Raw genomic sequence first — 20,447 nt, forward strand, 5'->3', positions numbered from 1 at the left:
CTTACACATACTAATGTGATGTAAGTACACTCACACTTGCAACGGAATAACTGCCCCTCCCCCCATATGGAGAGGGTCGCCCAGTACACCCCACAGCAGCCCCCACATGGAGAATTCAAATTAATGAGGCGTGTCTCACTTATGTTACGCTCCTCTTGTCAATATACATACGTATGTAGTATGTAGTACTCTCTCCTCCCACGCAATAATATTATCGTTATTGTTATTTATTATTGTTGCCCATTTACACAGCCACACCCCCCAGGTTCATCGTTTTTATTTGGAGGGACTCGGACTGGGGTCTGCCTGGGGTGGGGTAAGCCGCTTAAACAATTAGTTAATTGATTTCACTGGAAAACCACACTTGAAATATTTTATTTGATTTTATGTATGATTATGTACAGTGATCGCTCACAAATGAGAGTAAAAATATTGTAATGCCAAACCAATTTCTGGTATTAAAACAGTACACAGTATCAGTATCTGCATCTGTTTTCCATAGTCATACATTTCGTTATTTTTGCGGTTATATGCTAATTTTACATTTTCATTTTTGTTGTTGGATTTGCTATTGTTTTCATATTATTATTATTTTGATTAATTTCCATTTTGGTATTTCAATTTATTTTGTGGGTTTATTTTTGGGATACAATTTGTAATGGGTTTGTGGTGGAATTACCATAAAAAGAAGAGAAAAAAGAGGGAACAATTTATGGGTGGGGGAAATGAGGCAAATAGTGAGAGAATTATAAGCGGATTTATTTGAAAGTTAGTTAATTTGTTAGTTTAGTGTATTAGCAGGGGCGTGGAAGAGTGCATAAAATCCATTAATTGGCTTAAAAGGGTATTGGTTTGCGGTATTTAACATGATAAGGAATGACATTGCTTCATATTTCGTCTCGTTTATATCTCCCATAAGAGAATAGGGTAAGGAATACCCATCAATACCGATTTCAATACCAGAATCCATGCAAATGAAATCGTTAACTTTTGCGAGAGTTGTTTTCTTGGCCATTTATGCTTAATACCTTTATTTATTTAGCTGCGTTTTGACACTTAATTCCTCAGCACCCCATCTCTCTAGCCATTCCCACATTCCACACAGCATTTCAGCATTTTCTCGCTCTCCCTCTTCATCATCCGCATCTGTGACTTCTTGTTGTTGCCCGGCCACCGCAAACAGTTTAACGCGATGCATCGTTTGCGTCCGACGTCCATCGTCCGTAGTCCTCATCGTCTCCCCATCGTCCACGACTGTAATCAACTGCCACTTGATGCAAAGTCGTCGTCCTGGGGCAAGCGATGTCGGCAAGCGCATAGTGGGAAGAAGCTACGCTTTAAAAGGTTCTGATGAAAGAGGAAGTCATAAAATTTGTGCAAAATAATTTATGTGGCTTGAAAGTGATTAAAGAAAAACAAATCTAAAATAAAAAGAGGAATATCAAATTCATAATCAAACAAAACGATTTGCTTCTAACAATATGAATATTTAGAACTAGAAATCGAATTTTAAATATATTCGCAATAAGCAGCCGGAACAGATACATTTACACGTATTTTAGATGGTTATGTGCCTAGATATCAGTATGTTCCATGATCTGGAAAATAGTTTTATATTTATTGAATAGGAAAAAACTTTTTTTGATTGAATAGATTAAGAATTGTTCAATTCAAACCAAATAAAATTCGTAATTATTTACTTTATCGGAAAAATAGAATAGTATAATACCGCAAAGGAGTATAATCGGAGCGATTAAGATTAACAGAAAAACTTATCTAATGTCACTCAAAGATCTCTGTTTCGATCTCTTTCGCTTACGCCATTATTTATTTTCTGCAAATTTCGGACTTGTCTCATACCACTGTGCGTCTTACATTTTGTTTACGTTTGCGTTGCGTTCACATTAAAAGCTACGCGGTTCTTTATTTATGGCCATCAATATTTTATGACGCGCAACGCGCATGAAAAACCCAAGAAAACGATGAAGAGGATGTGGTGAGAGGGGAGGGGTAGTAAATGCTTGGACAGCAGGAGTAAGAAATACATATGTACATATTTATGTACCCTAGGTGTAACCTTACTCCGCTGCAGCAGAAGCAGCACTTAAAACATAGACGAAATTAAGAGAAAAGAAAAAGGTCACAGTGCCAGGGTATAGAAAGGTGAGAAAAGTTCCTTCGCAAATTAGGTAAATGTGCGCAAATGTTAACATTTAACAACTTTCATTAACTATTCTAACAACCATCGCGGGGAACTGCACGTGGGGAACCCATATGTGAGGCTGATAGCAAAGCCAAAAGCAAATCTCCGTCGCAGTACCGAGAGCGCAGACTTTTCTCTCCAAAACCAAAAGTGAGAGTTCACTTAATTAATATTTATAAGAAGTAGAAGCAGAATGCAAAAGGAACGGCACAAAGAGAGTTACAGTAAAAATGTATTCGCTTCTGTTCTTCTTTCACTTTGGCGGCACTCATTTCTCTCTCAGAAAGAAACCAATTAGAGCCCCCACGTGACTTGAATTCTTGATTATTATTTTAGTACTTGATTTATTGTTTAATCTAAATAAAAGTGTATACGTAATTATTAAGTTTTTACATTGGACAAACAAAAAGAATCTGTAAAAAACATTTGAAACGGCACACGTGCCGCGACACTTAATTACTTGATATGTACTCTGTTTCTCAACTTTATATGGATTTTTATCTTTATATGAGTGCAAATGACTTACTAAAAAGCGCTTTGATCTGACACTAATAGTGTTTTAAAGTCAGGTGTTTAAATAGCAGAAACTAATTGGAACGTTTTTCTTCAATATAGTAGATACGATCATTCTCTATGATTATACGTTTACGGATTTCTTCTGGCTTCAAAATAATCTTTCATATAGCATTTAGATTACATACATATACATACATACATATGTACGTAGAAACATATCGAAAATTAACGTATATTTGTATCATTGTGTGCCGAGATAACTCTGTTGCAACTTAACAGTGACGCTGTTGCTGCTGCCGCTCGTCGACTCTTATATGACAATTAGCCGACGAGGAGATCTATTAGCCTACAGCAACTCTGTTGTTTGTTTGTCTTTCCCTCTTTCTTGCCTGCTCTGCTGATGGCGCTTTTATGACTTTCCTCTCGAAAATGGGAAAATGGTGGAAAACGGGAAAATTAAATAAACAAAATAATTGCACAAAAACTGAGCCAAAAGGAAGTACATTCAAACAATGGCAAATGTTTAGCATAATTTATGCGGAAATATTAAAAATAACGACACAAAATAAGTAAAAAACGAGAAGGAACGTGCGAGTCGCTTCTTTAGACGCGACTCTACTTTTATAACCGAACTTAGTCAGTTTATAAATTTGTGAGCTTATGATTTATGTAGAATTTTAAAATACTTTACATTTCTACATCTGTCATCTACATCTTAAATGCTTATTCTACATCTGAAATGTAGATTATACGTCTATAATGTAAACTCTACATCTTCTCTGCGAAAGGTCGCGCACAGCATAGGGCAGAGTGTGTGCGACCGAGAAAGAGAATAAGTAGCGTCAGCATCGCCGGAGGAGGTGGGGGTAGCCACTGCAAATTAATTTCTTTACTCTGGCTACTACGCTTTTACTTTTCTGGTATCTGTGGCTGCCACAGATTTTCGTCCTTTGTGGGGGCGAAATTTTGAAATACACTTTTAGCAGTGTGTCTGGAAACAAAATTTGGGTGCTCTAGCTCTTTTAGTCTCTGAGATCTAGGCGGCAAACAAGACAGGCGGACAGACAGACATCGCTATATCGACTCGGCTATTGATGCTGATAAAGAATATATATGTATACATTATGGGGTCGGAAACGTTTCCTTCTCTGCGTTGCACGCATCGACTTTTACCACAAATCTAATATACCCCTTAACTATTTTTGAGTAAGGATATTATGAGGATGGGATGAAGCGAAAGATTGAAGCAATGCAGAGAGAGGGAGACAGAATGGCTAAAAGCAGCCGGAAATAACTATTGTTGTTTTTGGAACCCTGTGGGGAGCTGATAGATAGAAAGCACAAAAGTATCGATAGTATCGTACCAGAACTTTTAATAAAAAATACATCAAAATCGCCCAATTGTAGTATTCCTTAAAATATATTCATTTAAATAAAGAAAAAACGACCCTAAGAGCGGTAGATTGAAGTCTATCAGCGATATGCCTCGTCACCCACACTGTGTGTATTTTGTGTTTGCATTCTCGGTCCCCAGAACAATCACACAGCTTAGTCTACGCATGGCATGTATTTTGTTATTGGATTATTATCGGACATTCTCTTTTTTTATTTTTTTTCCTAGCTTACTGTCTTTCAGTTGCTGATTTTTGAAGAATAAATATCGGAGCAAGATTGGGAGCAAGATTTAAACTATGGTCATTAACTGGAATTTGGATCTCCTAAAGCACTCTTTTATGTCCGTATTACACTCTCCCAAACATTCTCTTACAAAACGCAGACGGGGCAACCCAAGTGCGCAATGAACCATTAAAATAAAACTAACCAAAAACACAGAACAAAGGCAAACAAACCGGGGCGGACACAGACACATGCCGGGGTGCAAGGATCACAACGCAAACCGACATAAAATGCATTATTTCATTTAGTCTTTTGGGTGGGCAATGGGCAGGAAAGAGGCGTATTGTTCGGCACTTCCCCCCACGCCCCAAAAATGTTCTATTGCCATTTTTGGGATTTTTGCATCGCTTTGCGTTTTACGCTTAATTATCGTTTGTTGTATTTTCTATGCAAAATAGAAGCTAGTGGGGTCTAGGCACAAACCACAAACGCATTCCCAGCACCATCCGCGTGACCTCCCTTTTTGTGCAGCTCTCTCATGTGTGGAAATTGCTGTCCACATGTCCTCCAGTGGCGCTTTGTGTTGGAGATGGCCAGCCATTTCGTGCACACAGTGCCCGTCTACATTTTGTCAGTTTGTGTCCATCTCTAGTGTGTGTATGTCTATGACGCTCAAAATGTTCGCATAACTTTGTTTTTAATGTAACCTTGTTAGCAGTGTGCGTGGCTGGCTGCTGGCTGCTGGCTATACCACAGACCCCCTCGCAACAGCCTTCATGTCCCCCTTCCCCGCTCTGTTGGCCAACAGGTCGATGTCGTTGGGCTTAAAATTGCATTAGCCACCAATAAAAGGATCCATTTCTGTCTGGGTTCAACAGCACAAAAACTCAATGGGGGGTTGGGTTGGAAACGATATGTACAATAGATTGAAAAGAGTGGAAGCATTTCCAGCGAATTGAACTGCATTTTTGTAGTCTTATTAGCAACAATTTGTGTTTGATTTGTTTAGGGAAAATTTCCATTAACGTGCTAAATAGTAGGTACATACATTTTTTGTTAAGCTAGAATAATATATGTACAATGTATATTGCTTATAGACTGATAACGTGCACACACTCTGTATCAGTATCTGTATCCGTACACGTATCTGTATCTGTCTGTGCTGTCAGGGTTAGTCTTATCATTTCAGCTACTTCATGGGGCCTCCCTCTTGTCTCGCCAAACAAAAGAGAGAGCAGAGAATGAGGCAAAGCAGAGAAGAGCGCGAGCACATGTTGCAAAAATAAGTGTGGAAAAAATACAATAAATTACGGGAGATAAACGGGGAGAGGGAAGGAATATGGTAGACAGATAGAACCGATAGAGAGAGGAGGAGAGAGACAGATGAGGCTTTTCGCTTTGCTTTTCGCAGTATTTTCTTTTCTATATTTTTTTTATTATTTTTTTGTTATTTTGCTAATAGATTTCTTTGTTTCCGTTTATTGTTGCCCAATAAACATTATAATTAATGCCCATATCAGCTGAAATATTATATTTCGGAGTTTTAAATTATTTTCAACATTCGCTACGGCTAATGAATATTTCTATATTCTTAATAAGTATACGAAGAGTACAATTACATTTGTGCAAATGAAGCCTAAGAAATTCCATAATTCTGGGATTATAAATATTTAAATGTTTCTTCGAACCGATTATACAGTCAACAACAAATACTATATGCATAATTATAGGCATACATTTAATAGATTCCTGCAGCATGAAGAGCCAACAAATTTAATCAGCTCTCGGTATTCGGTTCCCATGTTCACTTAAAAATTCTCCATTTAATTTTCTAAGAAAAAATAAATACACAAAATAATTTGGTTTACTCGCAATTGACTTGTGTTTCCGAATGTGAATTACGAAATGATTTCTAATGATCCGAACGCATACTTATTGCTGCGATTTTATGAATAACATTGATGCATAATTTGGATAATTTTCATATGCCCTTGTAAGTACTGTATTCGATGCGAATACTTTAATAATAGACAGCTTTACAATACCAACAACGACTTCTCTCAATTGAATTTTATTTCAAAATTATGGTGTTGTGATGCCACATGTCAAGCCTTTCCAGTTGTCAAGTGATGCCTCTTAACATTTAGATAAAACTAAACAGTTTTTAGCCAAACAAAAACTGAACAATTAACAAAGAATTCTCTATTGTAACCAATTAAAATTGTTTACTTTTGACCCTTTTGTTTTATCTTTAAGCATACACATTTTGCCTGATTTTATTCTCCAATTTTTTACGTCTGTTTCTGGCTTTTGTGTTGTGTGTTTTCTCTCGCTCTCTCTGAGTGGAGTGCTGCAGCAACTTGTTTTTGTAGCGTTTCGTCTTTCCTCACGTTTTTGTGATTTTTCACAATTTAATTGAAATTAATTGATTAATGCTGAAAACGTTTTTATTGCCTTCTGTGTTTCTGTTTCTCCGTTTCCGTTCCGTACTGCTGTTCTGTTGTTCGACCATTTTCCGACTTGTTGAAAGTTTTCCTCCAGTTTCTGGCCCCCATACCCCCCTGGTAACAGTTTTCCCTTAACAAATTGCGCGATAATTTATTATGGAATTGCCATGCCACACACAAGGCACCCAAAGACCGACCGGAGAGACTTCATCAGTTTTGTAATTATCTCAGTTTTCCCCTACCCTTCACTTCCTGCCCCGCCACATTCTTCTATTTTCACACTCTTTAAAGATAAATTAGCTGCGCTTATATTTTGACAGCTGTGCGCGCGATTTGCGGTCAACTTGAGTTTTTGAAATTTGTGAAAATTCCCTACATAAATGGCAAAATAAATGGACTTCAACTTTTGTAATGAAACTCACATCTAAAATGTATATTATAAATGTATACGTACTCCCTAGGAGGGATTCTTTCCAGTTGATAATTTATGAGAAACCCTCAATACAAAGGGTCACAAAAATCGAACATTTCTGTATGTACACCTGCACCTGACATATCAAAGTGGCTGGGCTGTGGCTCTTGTGCATAACTAAATAGTTTTCATTAAGTTAATTGATTTGCCCGTAAGCCCGTCGCCAGATAAAACAAACTTCAAGTTTGGGTTGACGCCTGGCGAAGCATTCAAAAGAGGCTGAAACGTGAAGCGATGGAAATGGGTGCAGGGAGAAGGAATAAAGGAAATTCTTGGTGTTGAATTTAGTAGTTCAAATTACCCTTCAATCTTTAGTGTGATGTTTGTCACATGCTGTCTAGAGGTATCCGCAAGTTATATCTTTAAATGATCTATATTTTCGTTATGGGCTCATCTCTGGGCTATTTCGCATCCACAAGTGATATAAACTATCTCAAACTTGGCCACAAAATGAAGTTTTATGAAGAGCCATGAAAACACGTATAGAGTATACCCCAAATCGCTTAGATCCATCAATACACGCCCCACAAAGATGGCAACAAAAAATACAATTTAAGGACCCACGACAACTTTAATGGCCAAAGGGCAAAAACGCGACGGCCGGTTTATAGACAGAGAGAGAGAGAGAGAGAGAAAGAGAGAGAGAAGATGGAGATGATAGATACAGATATACGTACAAGAGTTCGCAAAGAGAGAGAGGGAAGAAAGACACTCGCACACATGTTGCCAAACGCAGCAAAAATAGCTACTAGGCTAGGAGGGCGAGGTATGGGGATGGGTGAGCAGGAGCCAGGACATGGAGTAGCAGCAGCAGCAACAGAAGGAGGGGTAAGAGGGACTCTGGATGGACGGACGGACAGTTGGTCGGTCGGTCGCATCGCATCGCACGAGTAAGTTGTCAAAAACAGCGGCGGCGGCACCAAGCGACAGCGGCAAACCCAAAGCGCCAAAAAATGTTACCCCAACTATCAAAGTGAAACTTTTCTGTGAAGGGTACACGGGAAACGAGAATCAGATGGAGATGGAACGGGAGACAGGGCGAAACGTAGCGAAATGTTATAATGTAGATTATACACACACTCAAGCACACACGCACACATTCATCCATGAAGTGAAAGAGGAAAACGCAACTAGGAAGAAAACAAAAAACCACTAGATAAAGCGAAAAGTCTACATATGTAGGGTAACGACTATACGATACCCTCTATATAGAAAGTGTGCGAAGTAGACAAATATGAGGAAAGATTAGAATATCGAATAAAATAATTATTTGCCTTAGTAAAAGTAAAAGGTATCGGATTTTGTTTGATTTATCATATGATGTACCCTCATGCGGAATATGCCCCAGCTCTCTCTCCTAGTAATGAGTACGGTACAGGGAACACACTCGAAACTGTGTGTTTGTTTGTATTTGTTGGCAGGGAGAAGAGCAAAGCAGAGCAGAGCGCAGCGCAGCGCAGTAGATAAAAGAATAAAACTCTAAACTAAACTTTAGATACATTTATTTCAAAATGTAGTCACGGTAGCTGGTCGGGTCGGTGGGGGGCCCCATCAGTAGCAGTATTGCCGTTAAATCTCTCTCTCACTGAGCCGCTTACAGTTGGAAAATAACTGGGCGCACACATTGGCAATTAAAATGTAATTTACAGCCAGAATATTCCAGCAGTGATTGTCAAACTGTATGCATGCCATCCACAGAGACGCCAAAAATAACAACAAAGTGTTGATGCAAACAGCTGCAACAATTGTTGCCAGACCGCAAAAGTTTTCTCTCTCTTTTGATGAAGGTTTTTGCTATTGTTGCAATGCAATTTCCATTTAAACTGTTATTATTATTCTGTTTTCTGTTTCTGTGAATTTTGGTTCAACAATCTGTATTCCGATTCGTTCTTGCTTTAACCTGAAACGAAGTCTTAAAATGGTTAGAGGGCTATGGCAGTTAATAGGGCGGCACTTGCCACCAACCCCAACCCCAACCCCGTGGCAACGTGCAAATTGCTTGTTCGGAACCAGATATTCTGCTTCGAAAGTTTTGACAAAACTCCATTGAAGAGAGGAAGTACAGAAAATGTTGCACAGTGTATACAATTTGTTGCTTACATTGAAAAGCCTTGAAAATATTGGCAGATCGATAAATTCGTACTGTATTAAATGTGCCTCCCACTGAGGGAACTGTGATTCCAAGGTTCCATTTTCCTTCATTGAACGTTAACGCGTGACTGTCATGTCGAATTTTTGTTTACTGCTCCATCAACTAAATCAATTATTTAAAAATATTAATAACTATTTGCCTAGGAAACCTGAGGTCACTTTTTGTTGTCAATTAATTTTCATTTCCCTTTTTCTTCAAAGTTTTTTGCCATTTTCAATTGTTTAATTATACTTAGTAGGCTATTACAAGTTATTTAATTTATTTGTAGCCAAATGTAGTGCATTTCCTGCTGCCTCTGCAGGCCTCGGTGCAGAGCAGGAAAATACGCAAATAAATGAAAAACTTTTTCAATGTGGCTAAGCCGCTTTCGAGTTGGCCAAATTTACGATGGTCATTGGTCACGGCACTAGAGGGAGATAGTTGTAAAGAGACGGATAGAGATACAGCCAGTGGAAAAGTAATAGAGTGAGGAAGTTGGAGAGAAAAATATTCCCCAGAGAATTATCCTTTTTCCCTGTATAACGAAACCCTCAGTTCAAGGTTTGATGTTTAATGCTAAACGACTTGAAAGTCAGTTTTTGTACTTAAAATGACTATTTTATGAATTGGCTGGCACTTCATCAGGAGCCCAGGCAAGGGCCCGAAAGTCCGTGGCAAAGCGGCCAGAATAACGAGGGTTAACCGCAGGATGCACACACCGCCACATCCCCACACCACACACACACACACACAGACATAACTCTCAAGGACACTCTCACCGCCACTTGTGGGGGCCTCCCGTTTTAAAGTTGCCTTCAAATATGTGCAGCCAGGCAATTTGAGGCAGGCCTGGGCCTGGAGATTCTCAATTTCCCTAGAAAGATCCTTGGATGTAGAAAGGCGGATGATGGGGCCAAACTGCAGCAAATGTTATGCAATTTTATTAATGGAATTTTTATGTGTTGCACTTGCTCATCTTTACCTCTTCTCTCTCTCTCTCTCTCTCTCTCTTCCTGCCCCGTAAAATGTTGGGATTTTGTTGCCACAAAATGAGCAAAGCGAAGAGCACAAAGGGCGGAAATGCTTAAAGAAGACCAAGAATAAAGAGTAACCGAAATAAGACTGTGCAAAAAATGTGGGTTAGATTTTTGACCCACCCTTCCGTTCGCTTGTCCCTTTTTCCCATTTTCTTGTGGCAAAGTTTGGGGGCAACAACAACAGAGCAGAGAAACCCACATCAATTTAAGTTAAATCCCAAAAACTATTATCATTTTAATCAAATCAAGCCGCAGGACAACAGCAACAACAGCAAAAACAGCAACAGGAAGCTCAACAGCAATACACCCAGGACTAGGGCGGAAAAGCAGTAATGTTGGGGCTGGGTCACGGGAAGAGGGTAGGATGAAAACCAGAAAAGAAATACACCAAAAAAACACCGAAGAAAGGAAAAAGAGAAAGGGAACGACTTCGAATGGAAGTGCCAGACGATTGAATACACTTTTACTTTTCATTGAAAGATTTCATATGTTCATAGAAACCTTGACAGATTTTGGTTTCTGTTTGCAAAATGCTACCCACACTGGGCTTTCCGTTTCTTAAACGCAGGAATATCTTTAGTTCGAGATCCTCTGCGAATAGCTGATAGAGTCAGCCGGTGCGCTCTCTCAACGGCTTTTACATAAAGCCTAAACAGCAGAAAGAGATATCCTGATCCCGGGCTAGAGATGGTGTCTTGTAGCGTGAGCCTACTACTCCTTATACCGATGTCGAGTACTCGGGTAGGGTATAAGAAATCACAAGGAAACGAGAGAGAAAATAAAGAGGAAGAAAAAACTAAGGGAGAAAGAAGAACTGGGGGAAGCGAGAGGGGAAATGACTAGAATGGGACACAAACAGAAATGACCAAAGCAGCAAGTCAGCAGAGCGTACCCCCTGATGCCGATGGAAGCCAGGAGCTCTGGAAGGACTTAACTAGGTGCTGGGAAGGGGGAGAATGAACTAGGACGACGACGATGAGGACGAGAACGTCTCGTTAAAAGCAAACGCCAGGTGGGAACAAAACGTAAAGAGAGGAGAAGCAGGAGCAGGAGCAGGATGCAATGCAGTTTCTTTTTTTTTTCCTTCATGCTTTGGACCCTCGTCCGGGGCTGTCGTAGGGTAGCATACTTTATGGCGGCGTCGCTGTTAATGAAGCAGGAAATATGCGTCAGCATCAATATGTAGGCAGGACGAAGCGACGGGGAGGGACCTCTCCGGATGATGGTCTCTGGTCGGGGCTTGTGTCTGAAGGCAAGTTGAAAGCTGGACAAGTCAAGGTGCCAAGTGGCGCCGCAGAAGCCGCCACAGATAAGCGTTGCATGTGCAGATTATATATATGTAGATAGAGGGGAAGTGCAGAGTGCAGGCCAGTGCCTGCCTCATCTATCAAATGGATATGCATATGAAATTGATTGGGGAAACTGCAGGCAGCCACTGCCAATTTAAAGGAACTTTTCTATAATTTAAACATCGCTGAGATAAAGTCGCAATCAAATCAAAGCCAGTTGCTGGAGTACCCTCATTCATGTGCAGTCCTTTCTTTCTATACAGCCTACCGTTCATGCACTGTCTCTCTCTTGAATTAATTAATTAGTTTTTGCTGGCACTGTTTGAGGTTTTAGCTTTCAAAGCATTTAGTTTGTCAACTTCTCAAGCCTCTGCCTCTGCCTATGCCGCTGTCTCTCTATTCAAAGCCCCGCCCAAAGCTCAGCCCAGCATACAAAAAGAAATGGTATGTAGATTACGTAATGAATGAAATTTGCCAAGAAAATTGACCACAAATTGCAATTTGCAATATATGCACATTCTTGTATTGACAGTCAATAGCAACCACAAAAATCCAAGGAAAATGCTGCAGTCAAAACTGCAGTCAACAAATACATCTTTTGATATGTAAAGCGTTGGAACAATTAATTGACTAAAAGGAAAATCGAAATCAATTGTATTGGCTAAATGGCTTAATCGTTTCAGTTTGTACTGTGTTTGGTTTGTCCCAAAAAAGCAGGTAGCACAATGGCCTTCAATTTCCGTTTAAACCATGTCCTGGCCATCGTTTCCACATGATCCTTAATGATTTCCGACTCGACCTAAAACTCTACTACCGAATTTTGCTTAAAAGATTGCCCCAGAATAGTAAATAAACAAACAAAATAAATGTCATGTGCATGACGATTCTATTTCTGACGGACTCAGGTATCACTTATGAGGGTGTTTTGTAATTAAAAAAGGTTGCCCACCGCTGACTTAAAGCAAAATAGAGTCAAAGTAGATTCTAAACCCAATCTAACTGATTGACTTTACACTCAACTCCACTTCTAAACTGCTCAAATTAATTAAATAAATTTCAACTGGAGAACCAGACACACACAGACACCCTATGCCACCCTATGCCTCCATGTCTCTCGCCCTCTCTCTTTCTCAGCAGGTGGAAGACCTTAAAGATATAAATTAACCCACAGTCAGGCCCAGCAGAGCACCCGCCCCGCCCCTAAACCAAGTCCAAGTCCAAGTCAGAGAATCAGAGTCAGAGTCGGAGCCAAAGTTGAAGTTGAGTTTGAGGCGCTTTTGCTGAAAGAAAGTTTAATGAGTGCCATAAAATTTGTTGACTCTGCAGCCGCACACACACACAGAAGTACTGCGAGTATGTCCTGTACTATCCTGTATCCGAGGGGGTAGGAGGGGGTGCTTGCAGGATGAACACTGAAGACTGAAGGCGACTGTGGCTATGGTCGTTAGTCTATGGCGCCCATTTGATAATAAATCCTGTCCAACACACATACGCATAGACACACAGTCGCATAGAGTCACACTCGTGGCCAGGGGGGAGGCAGAACAGAGTGGGGCATTGTTTATGCACTGCCCAACAAAATGGGGATGCTTTATACCCCCTCCATAAAGGGGGGTGTCCTGCTGCTGCTGCTATTGCAGCTTTTCTCTAACGCTTCTTCTTTTAACATACCTTCAACGCTAGGGTATATTCAGTCGATCTTTTAGCCGCTCTTTACATATGATCAAATGTAGTCGTAGATCTAAGGTAGCCGCTTAACCTTAAATTTATAGCCGTAAGAAAGAAGAATCAATATACAAAGACAGAAGCCACGCAGCAAAAGTAGACCGTTGTTCGCTGAGAGCGAGAGCCTTAGAGCGAGAGAAAGTTGTTTTAGCTGAGAGAGCAGTGAAAGCGAAGATGGAGGAGGAATTGCTAGGAGAGAGCATACATATGTATGTATATTGCGAGAGAAGAGCAGGAGATCAAGAGATAAAAACATTGCGTCTGCACTCCTCATGAAGAGGCTGCCCGCCTCTAGCATGTAGCATATATATGTATGTACATATGTATCTGATGCGTAAACTTCATTCAAAGGGTATCCTCGAATCGGTTATGCTTTACACACTAGAACACCCTCCACCTCCGCTTGTTTTACACCTCTCTGCTTGGCGGCGGCTTAGCGGTAGTTTCCATTGGGAAGTTAAGTAGACTTTTGTGTTATAAATTAGGCGTGTGCCAATGTGTGTGCAGTGACTGCCTTTTGCTAGCCCCCAACACCCCACAAACGCTTGATCTTTCTCTCTCTCTCTCATATATATATATATATATATATATATATATATACCTATATGTATCTATATCTATGTATGTAAGTATATCTATCTATCTTTCCATCTTCTCCTGTCTCTCTCTCCCGTCTGCTGTATGGCTCTGTCTCTCTATTCCTCTGCTCTCTGGTAGTTAGTCTAAATATGCATATGAATATGAAATTAGTCGCATGTGTTCGTTCTGGCCTGGTCTTCATCCTGCCTGCCATCCTTACAGCCGGCCCACTGTCTGTGCCTTGGCCCCTTGAATTGAATTGAATTTTCTATGCCAAGAGCTTGTGTGTCTCGTTCCTTGTGTTTCTCGTGTCTTGCGTCTTTTGTGTGTTTGAGTGTGTATGTGTGTGTTCAATTGGGGTCGGGGTTCCAAGGGTGTTCTCTGTAAAAAGGGATTCCATGCGTAATTTAATGTTTGTGCATGTTGTTAAATGATTCATGACGAGCTGCTGCTGCTGCTTCAACCGACTACGACTCCTGCTGCAGCTCTCTATGAAGTAACCCTGATTGGTATTAGCCACAAGCAACGCAGAAATTACTATTCTTGTTAAGTTTAACTCTTACTTTTCATGATCATTTATTAAATGTATCTCTTGTGGGATTACAATCCTCCCTAGTGTTCTGTTCTCTACTGGAGATATGTTGGAGATGCCTTTGTCAAAGAGGATGTAGTGTGAGCTTTCTATAAATGTAAATGAGTTAAAGCGCAATAGGGCAATTCATCTCTTTCCATTGCATTTCAGTGCAATTTTACATTACCAGATAAATGGAATGGATAATTGGAGGTTTAAATTAAAATACGGTTCATGTTTAATCTAAATATACAACATTTTAAAAAGAAATGTATAAAATATTCCATATTAAAAAATATTAAAAATGTTTTTGGTGGCTTTTCCTTTTCTTGTATTTTGCCTTCCTTGTGCATTAGACCGCAATTTTCTTATTTTTTGATCTGTGGCTCCTCTTAGGCAATATATTCTCTCGCAGTTGATTTAGGCTAAGGCTCTCGCTCTTTCAAAGGAATTCTCTTTCTAACTGCTTAACATTTTTGCCTAACCGGCTATCGATATGCTTCATTTTATAAATCTCCGACACATAAAATGTATCTGTACAGTTGTTGCAAAAGTTTATCCAATAAAAAAACCCTTTTTGTAACTCCTTCGTTTGACATATGCAATTTACAAACTTTCTCTGGACTTATTCTTAACATGGAATATACTGTACTGTTCTCCTTGCAAATCTTAAAAAGTCGAACCGAGTACGGGTTTTTGTTTGTGTATTCCCCCAAAAGCGATTTAAATGTTAATAGAGAAGCGAACCCCTAAAGAAAACAAACAAAACAGGCAAAAAAAAAAGGAATTTACAACGTCGCGAATTTTGCTAAACTCTTGCAAGGGAGAAGGGACTTGAACAGGATAGGATCGGGAGTGGGTGCTTGCTCTGGTACTCAATGTGGGGTAAGGCTGTGGGTACTACTTGCTGCCATTCCCCAAAACATATTTGCATAAAATTCATAACATATGCCCCGACACAGGCGTCAGAGGTGCCTCTCTGACTCTGACTCTGGCCTCTGGTTCTGAGTGTGCCCGAAGTCAGGGTCTGGTCTGTGTTTGGGTGCACGGGTACACGGGTACACGGGTTCTGGGTGCTGGGTCCTGGTTCGGGTTCTGCTATCAGCGCCCGTAAGTAGGCAACGAACGGTAAACAACTCCGCTCACGTCTCTGCTACTACTGCTGCTGCTTCGGGGCGGGGCGCCTTTGCCGGTCGTGTCGTTCTCATCATCATATTTGCTGTAAAAAGAAAGCAAAGTAAATAAATAGACATGTGTGAAAAAGCCGATGAAACAGTTGGATAAAAAGGTAAGGGAAAGGCGCGAGAGAGAGAAGAGTCTCCCTCCATCTACAGGGAAAAAATAACGGAAAAAAAATGGGAAAAAGAAAATTGAAAATTCGTCAGGGGTATCAACAACAACAGCAACAACGATGGCCAATGCAAGTTTTCCCCGAGCCCCAAAAGCTTTTGATGAGGAAGAGGAGGAGAATGAGCGGTGGTTGAAGTTCCTTTTTTTTTGGGGAAAACTATGGAAAATATTCTTAATTTACCTTAAGCCCCAGGGGCGTTAAAATGTTGGTAGGTGAAACATTCTGTTGGCTAGAGATTATTTTGTGTGGCATTTGTCACACTTTTCTACTGCTGAAATATTGAAAAATTTTGCTGAAGTAAACCTTGGCATTTTATCTGCTTATCGTTAAAAATTGTGAGTATTCACACAGAGTGCAATGGAATGAACTCGAATTGAATTGAGTCATAATAAATATAAATGTTTGTTGAGTTTTGACGTCATTCGATACTCTTGCAGCAAATGCAGGCAAAAAAAATATAGACATGCGATTGAATACAAAAAAAAACATCCTCCCATTTCTCTGTCATTCAATTTTTGCCTCTTTCTCTAAACGTTGTGCTGCCGAGACTTGCGTGAGCTCAAAACTTGATTGGTGTTGCGCTCGTTTTTTCTTTTTTCTTCACTGAACTGTTTCAATCAATTTATTTTGAGATTTTTTATTCGAATGTCTTCTAGGCCATATCCATCCCAAGCCTTTTCGTATTCCTTTCGTGGTTCAACTCTCATCTGTTTTCGATACCCTACTAATTGACTCCTCGATGAAGCTATCTATTAACCCTAACACTTCTTTTCTTTCGACACAATACCTGTTCATCCTGTGGAAAATTCTAAAAATCATTGCAAATTATATATTTATAAATGCCATTGCATTGAAAATTCAATCCCCAGGACAAAACCAAAAGTCAAAATGCAAATAAACAAAAAGCCAAAACACACACAGCGACAGCAGACAAAAGACAAATTATTGTAGCTTTAGATTAAATGGACGCACATTAAAGCAGTCACACACACACACCACTGTAAAGGAGGAGGAATGCCACATACATATGTACATACATATGCACATATGTATGTTATATAAATTAAGCAATAGCCAGAAACCGAAAAGGCGGCCCAACAGCAGCAGAACTGAAACTTTGTCAAGCTTTCTCTCCGGTTGTGTCCCTTTCATTTCCATTTATTTGTGCCTCCTCCCATTTTTCGGTGACGTGCATAAACTATTTGTGAGCACTGTGTGTGGAGGGGGGTTGGAGGAAGCGGAGGAAACTTCTACCGAAATAAAATAATTAAATGTTTGTTGTCTCTCCTCTGGCTCTGGCTCTGGCGCTCTCCTTCAGTTGAGATGTTAACAAAATTTATAAGACAAATAAATTTTAGCAGCAGCAGCAACAGAAAAAATAACACCCAGAGGCAGCAGATTTGTGGCTCTTTCACTCTGTCTCCCTTTCTTTCTCTCTCTCTCTTTCTATGTCTCTGGGAGTAAAAGTACAAAAAAAGGGTCAAATTTGTGCGTCTGTCGTTTGCAGTGGGTCCCGTCCTGTCCGGACCGGTCCTGTGACCAGAAAATTAATTTAACTGACACGTTTTTCATTCAGAAATGAAAAGTACATTTTGTCATAAATAAAATTCTAAGCTGCATTTATCACGGAACTGGGGGGGCGAAGAAGATGGAGGTGGCTGGAAAGAGTTGATGATGTAACTTTTGATGTACCCCACAAAAATATGGACAGGACTCAATAAATTTGTGGATTTTTATAAGACAATATCTATGTATGTACATTGTACATATAATAAATACTTTCTACAAGTATAAGGAAGCTTGATGTATTTTCTGTATTTCCCATGGAGTAGTAGAGACCGATTGGTTCCATTTATATTTAAAAAAATTTTTATATTTATACAAAAGTATCCTGATCTTCCATCTCTGAGGACTCTTGCCATGGTAGATGGTATTTAAATATCGGGGTTTTCCGCAATTTCTGCGACTGCATCCATTTTTCGGCTCCTGCTCTCTAGACCCATCTCACTTGTCTGTGTTTCAAGTTGCAAATTTTCCATAAGAATACGCCCAAAAGGACATCGTTGTGCTCTGGCAGTCTCGGGTTAAGTGAATCTAAGCGCTGCACTCCAAAGCCCAGCCAAGCAGACGCCGCCGCAGTTCCTCTCAGTTCTTCAAATGGCCGCCTGACTCTGGCATGCCGACGACTGTCGACAAGATGTGTCGCGTCGCGTCGCGTCGCATCTGCTATAATCCCCAGCCATGTGTGGGTGTAGGTGGGATCGGGCGTTGGTGCCTTTTGCATAATGAGAAGCCGAGTGACAGTCACTTCTACCTGATGTACACACATGCATATATACATATGGATGTAGAGGTGCGTGGGAGTGTATGCTTATGTGGGTTTTTACATCAGTCTTGTCTTTAGTTGTGGGAACTTTTTGTAAACATATCCTGTAATTTTCGAGTACTCGGTTACGGGTTATATTAGTGACAAGTAAGTCCAACAGATAGAGCAACATAATATGTATTTCATTCACTCTTTTCTAAAGATGATTTTTTATATATGTATATAATTAGCAAAAATCAATTACAAATAGATATTATCCATTATAAGATAATAAAATAAGTCAATAAGTCGGTGTAATGGGTGTCTTACAGTCGTATAAAGACACGCGACAGTTATGTACCGTTTCTTGCTTGTATTATGGGATGCGCTTGCAAGTATGCAACTAATTTGGTGTGTGTTCTCTTCTCTGCTTTCAGGTACTGCAACTTATACTTTTCTTACAAACACAGCAACACACTCTCACCCTCACACACACACAAACACACACACTCTCGCAGACATACTCAAGCAATAAAAGACTCCAATCAGATGTAACTATAGAACTGTAAAACTTTAAAACTGTAAAAACCCAAAGAAAAAACACGATCAAAATTCCTTAGGAAACAAATCAAATCAGCATTTACAAGCAAAAAGTCTGTTCAAGAGAAACAAATTGAAAAGACATTGAATCAAAGAGATATATTTTGTGGTATTAAAATGAGAATACATAAGAGGAGCAACAACAACAACAACAACAGCAACAACAACGAATAGATTACATGCCTGTGCAAGTGATTGTCAAACTGTTTGCCCAGATCAGTGCACTAACAGAGGAGAAGAGTGAGGTGAGCCGCCTGCCCAACACAACACGACGACGGAAGCCTTAACAGTCGCTCAGCAGAACGGAGGCAGCAAAATGTTGCCAGCAACAACAAGAGCAACAGCAACAGAAGCAGCGCCGAGTGACTCCAACAACACAAACACAAACAACTATAACAACAAATACAAATACAAATACAACCACAAAGCGCCTTTTCAACGTCGCTGCTGTCACAGAAGCAGAATTACGACGATAACATAAGAAAGAGATAACAACTTAAAGAGAGAGCACAGCGAGAGAAGTCAAGCTTGCAGTTTCGGTTCACCGTTTTCCCTTTACCCTACCCCTATACCTTTTTCCACACCGTTTTTCCAAATTCCCCCTCTTTTTGACTCTTGCTTGCAATTTTTGTTGTTGTTGTGTGTGCAGTGTTGGTGCGGGGGTGCCGTGCCCCGTGCCCCGTGCCCCGTGTGCCGTGTGCCGGTGTGCGTGCGTGTGCGCTGGCCTTGTTGGGCGCCTGCCTGTGTGTCCTCTCTGGGGGAGAATTTGATTATTTTATTTGTATTAAGCGCGCGTTATGGCACAACAGCAGCAGCATCAACAGCAGCAGCAGCAACAGCAACAACAACAACAACAACAACAAGAACACCTACAACACCCACACCAAAACTCCAACAATCAACTGCAACAGCTACAACTACAGCAGCAGCTACAACTACAGCTACAGCAGCTACAAGAACAGCAAGAACAACAACAACAGCTACAACCACAGCAATACAATAACAATTTCTACAGCCAAAATTATAAGTAAGTTTTAGAGTCACTGGCTGTCCACGCTCGCTCTCTCTCTCTCTTTCACTCTGTGTCTCTGTGTCTATTTCTATGCCTATGACTGTTTGTTATTCGTGTCTCTGTTATGTGTATTGTTCTTGAGCATGTGCACTCACTCTCCTCCCCCTACCCACACAGTTCTCTGGTGCTTTAAAATGAAAATCAATTCAAATGCAAACAAAAGCAAACGCAAGCGCCCCGCCCACTCCGGCCCCTTGCAAAAATTGCAAACAGACACCCATAAAGCTGTGTGCATGCCAAACTGTTTACATGCGCTAGCTTGTTCTTGTCAAACTATCAGCAGCTAGAACTACAATCTCATGCGTGTACCTGTACAACTGTTGAAACTTATAAAACATCCTGTAAAATATACATACATACATGCAAGACATCAGCACATAGGAGTATGTCGCGGGGACAGACGAAATTTGTGTATTATTTTAGTGCCGACCACTCCCTCTATAACAATAATTAACATCTTTAAACCCCCGGAATTCGTGAAAAGTGACATTGAACAATATGAATGATCGATTTTTAGATTGCAAATCTTCAA

General features: G+C 40.2%; 1 protein-coding gene across 4 annotated transcripts in view; it reads left to right on the top strand.

The window, feature by feature from the left end:
- LOC111076706 (AF4/FMR2 family member lilli) overlaps nt 1-20,447 on the top strand; it is a 93,942-nt gene that overhangs the window by 66,171 nt on the left and 7,324 nt on the right. Inside the window, exon 3 of one of the 4 annotated variants that reach the window (XM_022370605.2) lies at nt 18,681-19,088. The exons of 2 other annotated variants lie outside the window; for them this stretch is intronic. The gene's annotated coding sequence lies outside the window, so the exon portion shown is untranslated. Of the gene's footprint in view, nt 1-18,680; nt 19,089-19,705; nt 19,871-20,447 lie in introns of those variants that run through there. One more of the 4 variants, XM_022370607.2, reaches the window with a different exon arrangement.

This window comes from Drosophila obscura, unplaced genomic scaffold (assembly GCF_018151105.1).
Source record: "Drosophila obscura isolate BZ-5 IFL unplaced genomic scaffold, ASM1815110v1 contig_46, whole genome shotgun sequence".
Classification (NCBI taxonomy): Eukaryota; Metazoa; Arthropoda; class Insecta; order Diptera; family Drosophilidae; genus Drosophila; species Drosophila obscura.